A 13,874-nucleotide genomic window follows, 5' to 3' on the forward strand; every position below is an offset into this window, starting at 1 on the left:
CTAGGAAACTCTATGGGGCAGTTCTACTCTGCCCTAAAGGGTCACTATAAGTCAGAATCAACTTGACAGCATAAGACAACAACCATAACAAGGAATTTTAACATGTTATAATTGGCTTACGATCTTAAAGGAAGCTTTAAATTTCTAATTTGAAAATGGTTATAAATACATGTATGTACTTTTTAAATAATAATCTATTGTTGAGTGCAATATAATTTGACAAAGTGTAGTTTAAATAAGGCTCATTGCACGTTGCCAAAGAATTTGCTGTAGATGTTGGCTTCTAAATAGGTTGTTTTGATGTTATCTAGAGGCAAACTTGGACACTGAGTAAAGTAGAGCAAAGAAGAATTGATGCCTTTGACTTATGGTGTTGGTGAAGAATATTGTATACACCATGGACTGCCAAAAGAATGAACAAACCTGTCTAGGAAGAAAAAAAAAAAAATACAGTCAAAATGCTCATTAGAAGCAAGGACGACAAGACTTCGTCTCACAGACTTTGACAGGTAGTCAGGAGGGACCAGACCCTGGAGAATGACATCATGCTTGGTAAAGTAGAGAGTCAACAAAAAAGAGGAAGATCCTGAATGAGATGGATTGACACAGTGACTATAACAATGGGGTCAAACATAGAAATGATTGTGAGGATGGCGCGGGACTAGGCAGTGATTTGTTCTGTTGTACATAGGGTTGCTATCAGTTGAAATCAAATTGACAGCACCTAACAGCAACAGAGGCAAGCTATTTCAACTTCAACATCTTCAAATACCTAGAAGACTACTAAATTCAAACTTGCTGGTATTAGAGCCATTAGTTGACTTCAGTTATTAATGTGATGTAGAATCACTTAAAAGTGTTGATTTTTAAAAATTCTTTTCCTTTCTTTCTTTTTCTTCTTCTTTTGACCTTCTGGGACAAATGAATGATTTTTTAGCAGATTTTTATATAAACAAAATATATCTAATGGAATGACCTTAAGTCTCTAAATTATAAGTACTGGTGCTTGGGAAGAAGCCTTGGTGGTACAGTGGTTGAGATCCCTGCTGCTAACCAAAAGGTCGACAGTTCAAATCCACCAGCCACTCCTTGGAAACCCTATGGGGCAGTTCTATTCTGACCTACAGGGTCGCTATGAGTCAGAATCACCTGAACTGGGCAGCAATCTTTTTTTTTTTTTTTTGAACTTGGGAATTACTTCACTGCTGATATAGGAGCTGCGCCCACCAAAACCAAATCCATTGTCTTCTAGCCAATTCTGACTCATATGACCCTGTAGGACAGAGTAGAACTACCCCATAGAGTTTCTAAGACTATAGCTCCATATGGAAGCAGACTGCCATGTCTTCCTCCTACAGAGTGGCTGGCGAGTTTGAACCACCAACTTTTTGGTTAACAGACAAGTTGCTTAACTACTGCTCTCATTTGTTGCACCCACATGGGCACCAATTCCCTCTTAAAGACTGACCCAGTAGCCACTCAGTCAAGTCCTCCCAAGAACCAACTGTCAAGGAAAGTGCAAACCCAAGAATTTAGAATGAAGAGCCCAAAATAAAAACGTCAAAAGTGTTTGACTCCTGTAACTTATTTGAGTGTTCTGCAATTGGTAAAAATATCTTGACAAAATTTTGAAAAAATGGAAGAAGCTTTACTCAAAATGATGTTTGTTAGAGTATATATTACGAGTGAAATTGTATCAGAAAATAGAAGAATCATTAAATAATTCTATGCTGTAACATTCTGCAGTGGATATTTATTTGGTAGTGAAATATTCATGGAAACTGTAAAGTTGAAAAAATGCATGCCATATAATGTTATATAAAGAGCAGAGTACATAATTTAATATACAGTAGGATCCCAATAACATTTCTAAATTTATATATTTATAAGGATCAGAAGGAAAAAAACATACATTTTAGTTAATCATTTTCAATGTGTACAATTCTTTCTTTGTTCTTTTTTTCTGTAATTTGGTTGTATATAATAAATATAAATTTTAAAGTAAAAAAAACTTGATATCTTTTTATTGTGCTTTAGGTGAAAGTTTACAACTCAAGTTAATTTCTCATACAAAATTTATACACACATTGTAACCCTAGTTGCTTTCCTTATAATGTGACAGCGCACTCCCCATTTTCACTCCAGATTTCCTGTGTCCTTTCAACCAGCTCTTGTCCCATTTTGCCTTCTCATCTCACCTCTGGGCAGGAGCTGCCCATTTAGTCTCATGTATCTACTTGAACTAAAAAGCACACTCTCCGTGAGTATCATTTTATGTTTTATATTCCAGTCTAATCTTTGTCTGAAGAGTAGTTGGCTTCAAGAATGGTTTTAATTCTGAGTTAACATTGTTTCTGGGGTCCATGGCTTCTGGGATTCCTCTAGTCTCTGTTAGGCCATGAAGTCTGGTCTTTTTTATATGAATTTGAGTTATTCACCCCACTTTTCTCCTGCTCCGTCAGGGACACTCTGTTGTGTTCCTTGTTGGGGTGGTCATTGGTGGTAGTCGGGTACCATCTAGTTCTTCTGGACTCAGGACTATGGAATCTCTGATTTATGTGGTCCTTTTTGTCTCTTGGGCTAATATTTTCTTTGTGTCTTTCATGTTCTTCATTCTCCTTTGCTCCAGGTAGGTTGGGACCTACTGGTGCATCTTATGTGGCCACTTGCTAACTTTTAAGACCCCAGACACCACTCACCAAAGAGGGTTGAAGAAGTTTTTCGTAATAAACCTTGTTATGCCAATTGACCTAGATGTACCCTGAAACCATGGTCCCCCCTCGAAGGGTTTGGTTGTGTTCTGGAAACTTCTTGGCTGTTGATTTAGTCCAGTTGTGCTGACTTCCCCTGTGTTATGTGTTTTCCTTCAATTCACCTAAGATAAATCTTGTCTCCCCCACATGTCTGCCAGTTTGTCGTACTCTGGGGGCTTGCATGTTGCTGTGATGCTGGAAGCTATGCCACCGGTATTCAGATACCAGCAGGGTCACCCATGGAGGACAGGTTTCAGCTGATCTTCCAGACTAAGACAGACTAGGAAGAAGGACCCGGCAATCTACTTCTGAAAAACATTAGCCAGTGAAAACCTTATGAATAGCAGCAGAACACTGTCTGATGTAGTGCTGGAAGATGAGCCCCCACAGGTTGGAAGGCACTCAAAAGATGACTGGGGAAGAGCTGCCTCCTCAAAGTAGAGTTGACCTTATTGACATGGATGGAGTAAAGCTTTCGGGGCCTTCATCTGCTGATGTGGCATGACTCAAAATGAGAAGAAACAGCTTCAAACATCCATTAATAATCAGAACTTGGAATGTACAAAGTATGAATCTAGGAAAATTGTAAATCGTGAAAAATGAAATGGAACGCATAAACATTGATATCCTAGGCATTAGTGAGCTGAAATGGACGGGTATTGGCCATTTTGAGTCAGACAATCATATTGTCTACTATGCTGGAAATGACGAAGAGGAATGGTGTATTCATTGTCAAAAAGAAAGTTTCAAGATCTATCCTGAAGTACAATGCTGTCAGTGATAGGATAATATCCATATGCATACAAAGAAGACTAGTTAATATGACTATTATGCAAATTTACACACCAACCACTAGGGCCAAAGATGAAGAAATAGAAGATATTTATCAGCTGCTGCCATCTGAAATTGATCAAACATGCAATCAAGATGCATTGATAATTACTGGTGATTGGAACGGGAAAGTTGGAAACAAAGAAGAAGGATTGGTAGTTGGAAAATATGGCCTCGGTGACAGAAACAATGCCAGAGAGTGAATGACAGAATTTTGCAAGAACGACGACTTATTCATTGCAAATACCTTCTTTCACCAACATAAATGGTGACTATACACATGGACCTCACCAGATGGAACACAAAGAAACCAAATTGACTACATATGTGGAAAGAGACGAGGGAAAAGCTCAATATCATCAGTCAGAACAAGGCCAGGGGCCGACTGTGGAACAGACCATCAATTGCTCATATGGAAGTTCAAGCTGAAACTGAAGAAAATCAGAGCAAGTCCATGAGAGCCAAAATATGACTTTGAGTATATCCCACCTGAATTTAGAGACCACCTGAAGAATAGATTTGACTCTCTGAATACTAGTGACCGAAGACCAGATGAGTTGTGGAATGACATCAAGGACATTACCAATGAAGAAAGCAAGAGGTCATTGAAAAGACAGGAAAGAAAGAAAAGATCAAGATACGTGTTGGAGGAGACTCTGAAACTTGCTTTCGAATGTTGAGCAGCTAAAGCAAAAGGAAGAATTGATGAAATAAAAGAACTGAACAGAATATTTCAAAGGGCATCTTGAGAAGACAAAGTAAAGTATTATAATGACATGTACAAAGAGCTGGAGATGGAACACCAAAAAAGGAAGAACACGCTCAGCCTTTCTCAAGCTGAAAGAACAGAAGAAAAAATTCAAGCCTTGAGTTGCAATAGTGAAGGATTCTATGGGGGTAAAATATTAAACAATGCAGAAAGCATCCAAAGAAGATGGAAGGAATACACAGAGTCATTATACCAAAAAGAATTAGTTGATGTTCAGCCATTTCAAGAGGTGGCATATGATGATGAATCGATGGTACTGAAGGAAGAAGTCCAAGCTGATCTGAAGGCATTGGCCAAAAACAAGGCTCCAGGAATTGATGGAATATCAATTGAGATGTTTCAACAAATAGATGCAGCACTGGAGGTGCTCACTCGTCTATGACAAAAAATATGGAAGACAGCTTCCTGGCCAACTGAATGGAAGAGATCCATATTTATGCCTATTCACAAGAAAGGTGATTCAACCAAATGTGGAAATTATAGAACAATATCAGTAATATCACATACAAGCAAAATTCTGCTGAAGGTCATTCAAAAATGGCTGCAGCAGTATATCGACAGAGAACTGCCAGAAATTCAGTCCAGTTTCAGAAAAGGATGTGGAACCAGGGATATCATTGCTGATGTCAGATGGATCCTGGCTAAAAGCAGAGAATACCAGAAGGATGTTGACCTGTGTTTTATGGACTATGCAAAGGCATTTGATTTTGTGAATCTTAACAAATTATGGATAACATTATGAAGAGTGGGAATTCCAGAACACTTAGTTGTGCTCATGAGGAACCTTTATATATATCAAGAGGCAGTTGTTCAGACAAAACAAGGGGATACTGATTGGTTTAAAGTCAGGAAATGTGTGCGTCAGGGTTGTATTCTTTCACCATACCTATTCAATCTGCATGCTGAGCAAATAATCTGAGAAGCTGGACTATATGAAGAAGAACGGGGCATCAGGATTGGAGGAAGACTCATTAACCACCTGCGTTATGCAGATGACACAACCTTGCTTGCTGAAAGTGAGGAGGAATTGAAGCACTTACTAATGAAGGTCAAAGACCACAGCCTTTAGTATGGATTACACCTCAACATAAAGAAAACAAAAATCCTCACAACTGGAACAATGAGCAACATCATGATAAACAGAAAAAAGATTGAAGTTGTCAAGGATTTCATTTCACTTGGATCCACAGTGAACAGTCATGGAAGCAGCAGTCAATAAATCAAAAGACGTATTGCATTGGGAAATCTGCTACAAAGGACCTCTTTAAAGTGTTGAAGAGCAAAGATGTCACCTTGAAGACTAAGGTGTGCCTGACCCAAGCCATGGTATTTTCAATTGCATCATATGCATGTGAAAGCTGGACAATGAATAAGGAAGACCAAAGAAGAATTGACGCCTTTGAATTGTGGTGTTGGCGAAGAATATTGAATATACCACAGACTGCCAAAAGAAAGAACAAATCTGTCCTGGAAGAAGCATAACCAGAATGCTCCTTAGAGGCAAGGATGGCGAGACTGTGTCTTACATACTTTGGACATGTTGTCAGGAGGGATGAGTCCCTGGAGGAGGACATCATGCTTGGCAGAGTACAGGGTCAGTGGAAAAGAGGAACACCCTCAATGAGGTGGACTGACACAGTGGCTGCAACAATGCACTCAAGCATAACGACAACTGTAAGGATGGCTCAGGACCGGGCAATGTTTAGTTTTGTTGTGCATACGGTCGCTATGAGTCGTAACCAACTCAACGGCACCTAACAACAACAACAGCAAATCTTGTCTACTATCTAGTTAATGAATTCCTCTCTCCCTCCCTGCCGACCCTCATAACCATCAAAGAATGTTTTCTTCTGTGTTTAAACCTTTTCTTGAGTTCTTATAAAAATGATCTATACAATATTTGTCCTTTTGCTACTAATTTCACTCAGCATGATGCCTTCCAGATTCATCCATGTTATTAGATGTTTCACAGATTCATTATTCTTTTTTGTTATGTAGTATTCCATTGCATGAATATACCAAAATTTGTTTTTCCATTCATCTGTCGATGGGCACCTTGGTTGTTTTCATCTCTTTGCTATTGTGGACAGTGCTAAAATGAACATCGGTGTGCATATATCTATCCCTATGAGTGCTCTTATTTCTCTAGGATATATTACAAGCCGTGGGATCGCTGGATCATATGGTACTTCTATTTCTAGCTTTTTAAGTATGTGCCAAATCGATTTCCAAAGTGGTTGTACCATTTTACATTCCCACCAGAAGTGTATAAGTGTTCCAGTCTCTCCACAAGCTCCCCAGCATTAATTTTTTTTTTGTGCTAGCCTTGTTTTTTAGCCTTGTTGAGGTGAGATGGCATCTCACTGTAGTTTTGAATTGCATTTCTGTAATGGCTAATGATCATGGGCATTTCCTCATATGCCTGTTAGCCACATTCTTTGGTGAAGTGCCTGTTCATATCTTTTGCCCAATTTTTAATTGCATTATTTGTTTTTTTGTGTGTGTGTGGTTGAAGTTTTGTAGTATCTTCTTCTTCTTTTTTTTTTTATAGATTTTAGAGATTAGATTCTGATCAGATATGTCATATCCAAAATTTTTTTGCCAGTCTGTAGGTTGTCTTTATACTCTTTTGGTGAACTCTTTTGATACGTGTTAATATTTGATTTTTAGGGGCTCCTAGCTATCTGGTTTCTCTTCTGGTGTTTGTGCATTGTTAGTATTGTTTTAGATTCTGTTTATGTTATGTATTAGGGCTCCTAGCATTGTCTGTATTTTTTCTTCCACGATCTTTATCGTCTTAGATCTTATATTTAGGTCCTTGATCCACTTTGAGTTAGTTTTTTTGCACGGTGTGAAGTAAGGTTCTTGTTTCATTTTTTGGCAAGTGGATATCCAGTTATACCAGCGGTATTTGTTAAAGGGTTGGTCTTTTCCCCAATTAATGGACTTTGGGCCTTTCTCAAATATCAGCTGTTCATAGGTGGATGATTTTACATCTGGATTCTCAATTCTGTTCCATTGGTCTATGTATCTGTTGTTGTGCCAGTACCAGGCTGTTTTGACTGCCATGGCATTATAATAGGTTCTAAAATCAGGTTGAGTAAGGCCTCCTACTTTGTTCTTCTTTTTCAGTAATGCTTTATTTATCTGGGGCCTCTTCCCTTTTCATATGAAGTTGGTGATTTGCTTCTCCACCTTATTAAAAAATGTCAGAATTTGGATCAGGATCACATGGTATCTGTAGATCACTTTGGATAGAATTGACATTTTCATAATGTTAAATCTTCCTACCCATGAGTAAGGTATGTTTTTCCACTTATGCAGGTCTCTTTTGTTTTTTTGCAGTAGTGTCTTGTAGACTTCTTTATATAGATCTTTTATGTCTCTGGTTAGATTTATTTCTAAGTATTTTATCTTCTTGGGGCCTATTGTAAATGGTATTGATTTGGTAATTTCCTCTTCAAAATTCTCTTTGTTGGTGTAGAGGTATCCAACTGATTTTTGTAGGTTTATCCTGTATCCTGATACTCAGCTGAACTCTTCTATTAGTTCCCGTAGTTTTCTCGTGGATTCTTTGAGGTTTTATGTGTACAATAACATATCATCTGCAAATAGGGATACTTTTACTCTTCCTTATCAATTTGGATGCCCTTTGTTTCTTTTGTTGCCTAATTGCTCTGGCTAGGACCTCCAACACAATGTTGAATGAGAGTGGTGATAAAAGGCATCCTTGTCTGGTTCCCATTCTCACGGGGAATGCTTTCAGACTCTCTCCATTTAGGATGATGTTGACTGTGTCTTTGTATAAATGCCCTTAATTATGTTGAGGAATTTTCCTTCTATTCCTATTTTGCTGAGAGTTTTTATCATGAATGGTTATTGGACTTTGTCAAATGCCTTTTCTGCATCAATTGATAAGATCCTGTGGTTCTTGTCCTTTGTTTTGTTTATGTGGTGGATTACAGTGATTGTTTTCCATCCCTGCATAACTGGTATGAATCCCACTTGGTCAGGATGAATTCTTTTTTTTGATATGTTGTTGAATTCTATTTGCTAGAATTTCTTTGAGCATTTTTGTGTCTATCTTCATGAGGAATATTGGTCTGAAATTTTCTTTTTTTGTGGTGTCTTTACTTGGTTTTGTTATCAGGGTTATGCTGGCTTCTTAGAATAAGTTTTGGGAGTATTCCATCCTTTTCCATGCTGTGAAGTACCTTTAGTAGTAGTGGTGTTAACTCTTGTCTGAAAGTTTGGTAGGATTCTCCAGTGAAGCCATCAGGGCCAGGGCTTTTTGTTGTTGTTGTTGGGAGCTTAATTATCTCTTCAGTCTCTTCTTCTGTTATAGATTTAGTTGTTCTACATCTGTTTGTGTTAGTTTAGGTAGGTAGTGTGTTTCTAGAAACTTGTCCTTTTCCTCTAGTTTTTCAAATTTGTTAGAGTACAATTTTTCCTATTATTCTGTTATGGTTCTTTTAATTTCAGTTATGTCTTTTGTGATATTGCCCATCTCATTTCTTATTTGGGGTATTTGCTTCCTCTCCTGTTTTTCTTTTGTCATTTGGCCAATAATTTATCAACTTTGTTGATCTTTTCAAAGAACAAGCTTTTGGTCTTGTTAACTCTTTCAATTATTTTTCTATTCTCTCATTCAATTCTGCTCTTTTTTTTTTTAATTTTTTTCCTTTATTTTGGTACCTGAGGGTCATTTTTGCTGTTCTCTTTCTATTTGTTTGAGTTGTACGGATAATTCTTTGATTTTGGCCATTTCTTCTTTTTGGATGTGTGCATTTATTGCTATAAATTGACCTCTGAGCACTGCTTTTGCTATGTCCCAAAGATTCTGGTAGGATGTGTTTTCATTCTCATTTGATTCTCTGTATTTCTTATTCAGTGCTTCATTTCTTTTACAACCCAGTAGTTTCTAAGCAAGGTGTTGTTCAGTTTCCATGTATTTGATTATTTTTCCTTGCTTTTTCTGTTATTGGTTTCTACTTTTATGGCTTTATGGTCAGAAAAGATGCTTTGTAATATTTCAGTGTTTTGGATTCTGTTAAGTCTTGCTTTGTGACCTAACATGTGGTCTATTCTGGAGAATGTTACATGTGCACTAGAAAAGAAACTATATTTGCCTGCTGTTGGGTGGAGTGTTCTGTATATGTCTATAAGGTCAAGTTGATTGGTTGTGGCATTTAGGTCTTCTGTGTCTTTACTGAGTTTCTTTCTGGATGTTCTGTCCTTCACAGAAAGTGATGTGTTCTTCCTACTATTATTGTGGAGCTCTCTATCTCTCTTTTCAATGCTATTATAGTTTGTTTTATGTACTTTGGAGCCCCATTTTTTGGCACGTAAATATTTATTATGGTTATGTCCTCCTGGTATAAAAAAAAAAAAAAAAACCCTTTAATCGTTATATACTGTCCTTCTTTATCCTTTGTGGTGGATTTTACTTTAAAGTCTGTTTTGTCAGAGATTAATATTGGCACTCCTGCTTTTTTTGATTGTTGTTCGATTGATACATTTTTTTCCATCCTTTGAGTTTTAGTTTGTGTCTTTGAGTCCAAAGTGTGTCTCTTGTAGATGGATCATGTTTTTTCTCCAATCTGCCACTCTCTTTATTGGTGCAGTCTATTTTCATTCAGCATAATTATTGATAGGTGTTAGTTTAGTGCTGTCGTTTTGATGTCTTTTTTGTGTGTTGTTGACAGTTTCTTTGTTCCGCTTAATTTTTTGTGCTTACTCCTTTTTCTGTATGTATTTTCTTTTCATCTTATTCATTGTTGTTGATTTTGTGTTTGCTGAGTCTTTATTTTTTTCTCCTTTTTTATTTTGATGTGTAGAATTGTTAGTTTCCTTTGTGGTTACCTTAATATTTATCTCTATTTTTCCATGTTCAAACCAATCTTTATTTCTTGATATCTCCTTGACTTCCTCTCTATATGAATGTTCTATGACTACGTTATTTAGTCCCTCTTTTTTGTTTTAATGTCATCTTTTACATATTAATATCTCTATTTCCCTATTTTCAGTGTGTTAGCTTTGATTTATTTTTTTTACTTCTATCTGGATTAATATCTGGTTGTTCTGTCTTGTGTTCTAGTCTTGGATTGTCATCTGATGTTATTGATTTTCCAACTGGAAGATTTCCTTTAGTATTTCTTGTAATGTTGGTTTGGTTTTTACAAATTCCCTGAACTTCTGTTTATCTGGAAATGCCCTAATTTCACCATCATATTTGAGAGACAATTTTGGTGGATATATAATCCCTAGCTTTTTTCCTTCAAAGCTTTATATATGTCATCCCATTGCCTTCTTGCCTGCATGGTTTCTGCCGAGTGTTCAGAGCTTAGTATTATTGACTTTCCTTTGAAGATTGCTTTCGTTTATCCCTAGCCACTCTTAAAATTCTCTCTTTATCTTTGGTTTTGGCAGGTTTGATTATAATATGTCTTGGTGACTTTCTTTTGGGATCTTTTCTGTGTGGGGTTTGATGAAATTCTTGGATGGATATCTTCTCAACTTTTCTACCAACAAATCTTCAACAATTCTCTATGTATTTTCTGTTATCCCTCCAATCACTCATAGGTTATTCCTCTCAATAGCATCCCACCTAATTCTTAGGGCTTCTTCATTTTTTAAATTGTTTTATCTGATTTTTCCTCAAAAAAATTGGTGTCAAGTGCTTTGTCTTCAATCTCATGAATTCTGACTTCCATTGCCTCAATTCCTCTATTGAGCTGTCTAATTCTGAAATTTTATTGTTAACCTTTTGTATTTCTGTTTGCTGTCTGTCTATGGATTCTTGCAGCCTGGTAAATTTGTTATTGTGCTCTTGTATAACCTTCTTAAGTTGTCTGTGTGTTCCTTGGCTTGGTCTGCATTTTATCTGATATCTTTCCTGATCTTTTGAAGAGTTCTGTATACTAATCCTTTGAAGTCTACCTCTGGTAATTCCAAGCAGTTATCTTCCTCCAAGAGGTTTCTTGGTTCTCTGCTTTGGTCACTTGCTGAAGCCATCATGGTCTACCTCTTTATGTGATTTGATAGTGACTGTTGTCTCCGAGCCATCTATGTTATTGTATTTATTTATTTATGTTTGCTTACCGTGTCCTAGCTTCTTGTTTTGTTTTGATGTGCCCAAAAAGGTTGGTCATGTGAGCTACTTTGGTTATTGGCATCTTTGAAGCTCTCACATCCTTTCACCAGGTATGAAATCCCAGGAGTCTGTTTACTTTTCTTGAGTCGATTCAGCTCCGGTGTCCAGGTAGTCAATCACCAAGTGTGTGGTACAGGCTCTCACCTACAGTCCTAGATATATAGGAGTGATTGAAGCAGGCACAGGTATCTGGCTGAAGTAGGGGTCATGCGCTGAGCAAGAGAGGGAGCTAAGAGCTTCCCCTGAGTTTCTGGGCAGAAGGCATGTTCCTGTTCCCTGGAGTGCATAGTTGGGTGGGTTTTGCAGTTGGGCTTTGGGCAACCAATGCTGTTGGCTGTGAGGATTGGTAGTCACTACTTATTCTGGGACTCCTGTTGAGGGTGGCTGGAAGGAGTACATGGAGCCACCAGTCCTCAGGCTCCAGATCTGGTTAGGTAAGAACCCTGCTAATGGGCAGGGGACTGTCAAATGTCACAAATCTGCCACTCCTCCTTACAGCTGCTGCAGTTGAAAATAGGCTTCAGGTATATACACTGTTGTACTGTGCAAATGAGGGCCTACTCTGTTGAAATCAGCCCACACAGTTCTATGCAGGGATGAAAGCCATTTAAAGTCCATGGACCCCGTATTCTTGTGCCTAGGCAAAGGACCTATGCCTGCCCTGAGTTCTTGGCTTAGGGGAGCTGGCAGGTTATTTTTTTCCTATCTTTTAATTTTTCCTTCTACGAATCTGGGAGAATGGCTTGGGGCTTGACACAGGTCCTACTTCCAGCCCAGGGGGTGAAGCAATCATGAGCCAGGACCCAGGGCAGAGCAGGCAGGCAGCAAGTAAATGGGATAGAGGTACTTCTCAAAGTGGAGAAGGTTTTGTTGATCAGCACAGTAGGTTAGATTCTTGTACTTACCTTTTGCTGATTCAGAGCTGCTTCTCCTGGTTCCAGAGGTTTGAGGAGACTCTCAACTGATTGGTTTCTCCTGATGTGGAAAATGAGTCTCAAGTGCTACTGCTTCCCTCAGCCCACGCTCACTGGCCTATCCAGCCTGCAGGGTGCTGGCCAGGTCAGGTCTGGCAACTCCTCACTGCTTCTGAACTGTCTCTCCCTCCCCCGGCCACTCAGTCTGACTCCTCAACTTTGTCTGTGATGTTCAAGGCTCCTAGATTGTCATATATAATCAATTCACTTGTGTTTTTCATTGTTTGTTATAAAAGGAACCACAGGAAACATCTGGCTACTCTGCCGCCTTGGCCCCGCCTCCATATTGTGATATCTTAATGTCACCTAATTAGTAAGACTACCTTCCTGCAATGAAAATATTCAGATTGTTGTTTAACTTTAATCTTGATATATATTTTTTCCAAATTTATTTTTTTTAAAGAAAGTCTTCTAATCTTGCTTGTGTGCATAAGCACTGACTAAAAATGACAGCAAATTATTAATAATTGTATAACTATTAGGAGAAAGGTAGTTCTATATAGCTATTGACTCATAATTGGTTAATAATTTTTTTATTAACTCTACTTAACATTAAAGAATTATATGTAAATGCCTATATATCATTTCACATATCCTAATATTCCTTTTTTTGTTGTTGATTAACTACTTCACATTAAAAATGATTAAGATACCTAAATCCTATCTACATATAATTTTTTTTTAATTAACAAATATAATTGATGATGCCCCAAGTCGGGAATATGAATACCAAAGCCTTGTTATCAGCAACAAGCCCTTGTGGCACAATCATTAAGAGCTCAGTTACCAACTGAAAAATCATGGCTCCACAGGAGAAAAGACATGGTGGTCTGCTCCCATAAAGATGCAGCCTAAGGAACCCTGTGGTGCTGTTCTACTCTGTCCTATAGTGTTGCTATGAGTTGGAATCAAGTGGCCGGCACACAACAGCAACAACATAGTTATCAGTAAGATACGTAGTCAAAATTAATCTTTAAAAGTTTTTTTTTGTTTTGTTTTTGTTTTTTAGATTTTTTTTATAGCCTGCTATTGGTTTTAGAAATATATTATCTGGTTCCAGTCTAGGTTTAGCTAGCATCTCAAGCTTTTAAAAAATGCTTTTTCATAGAACAAAATCCATTTGTATCACAAACAGGACCATCTTGTATTTATCAAGAGCACTTTCAATTAAGAAGCTGTTAGAATAACTTAGACTTTAGGAAGACATCTAGGAAAAGTTATATTTTATTAGCTCACTTAACATAATTGAAAAGAATAAACTTTTACTAGTATTAAACTGGCATTAAAATTAAAATTTAATCTATATTTTGATCCTAAAATATTTCTGTAGCCTAAATTTGACCAAGAATTCATTTATACTTGTTTTTGATTTGTTTTTATCTAAATCTTTGTTC

Source organism: Elephas maximus, chromosome 4 (assembly GCF_024166365.1).
Source record: "Elephas maximus indicus isolate mEleMax1 chromosome 4, mEleMax1 primary haplotype, whole genome shotgun sequence".
Taxonomy (NCBI): Eukaryota; Metazoa; Chordata; class Mammalia; order Proboscidea; family Elephantidae; genus Elephas; species Elephas maximus.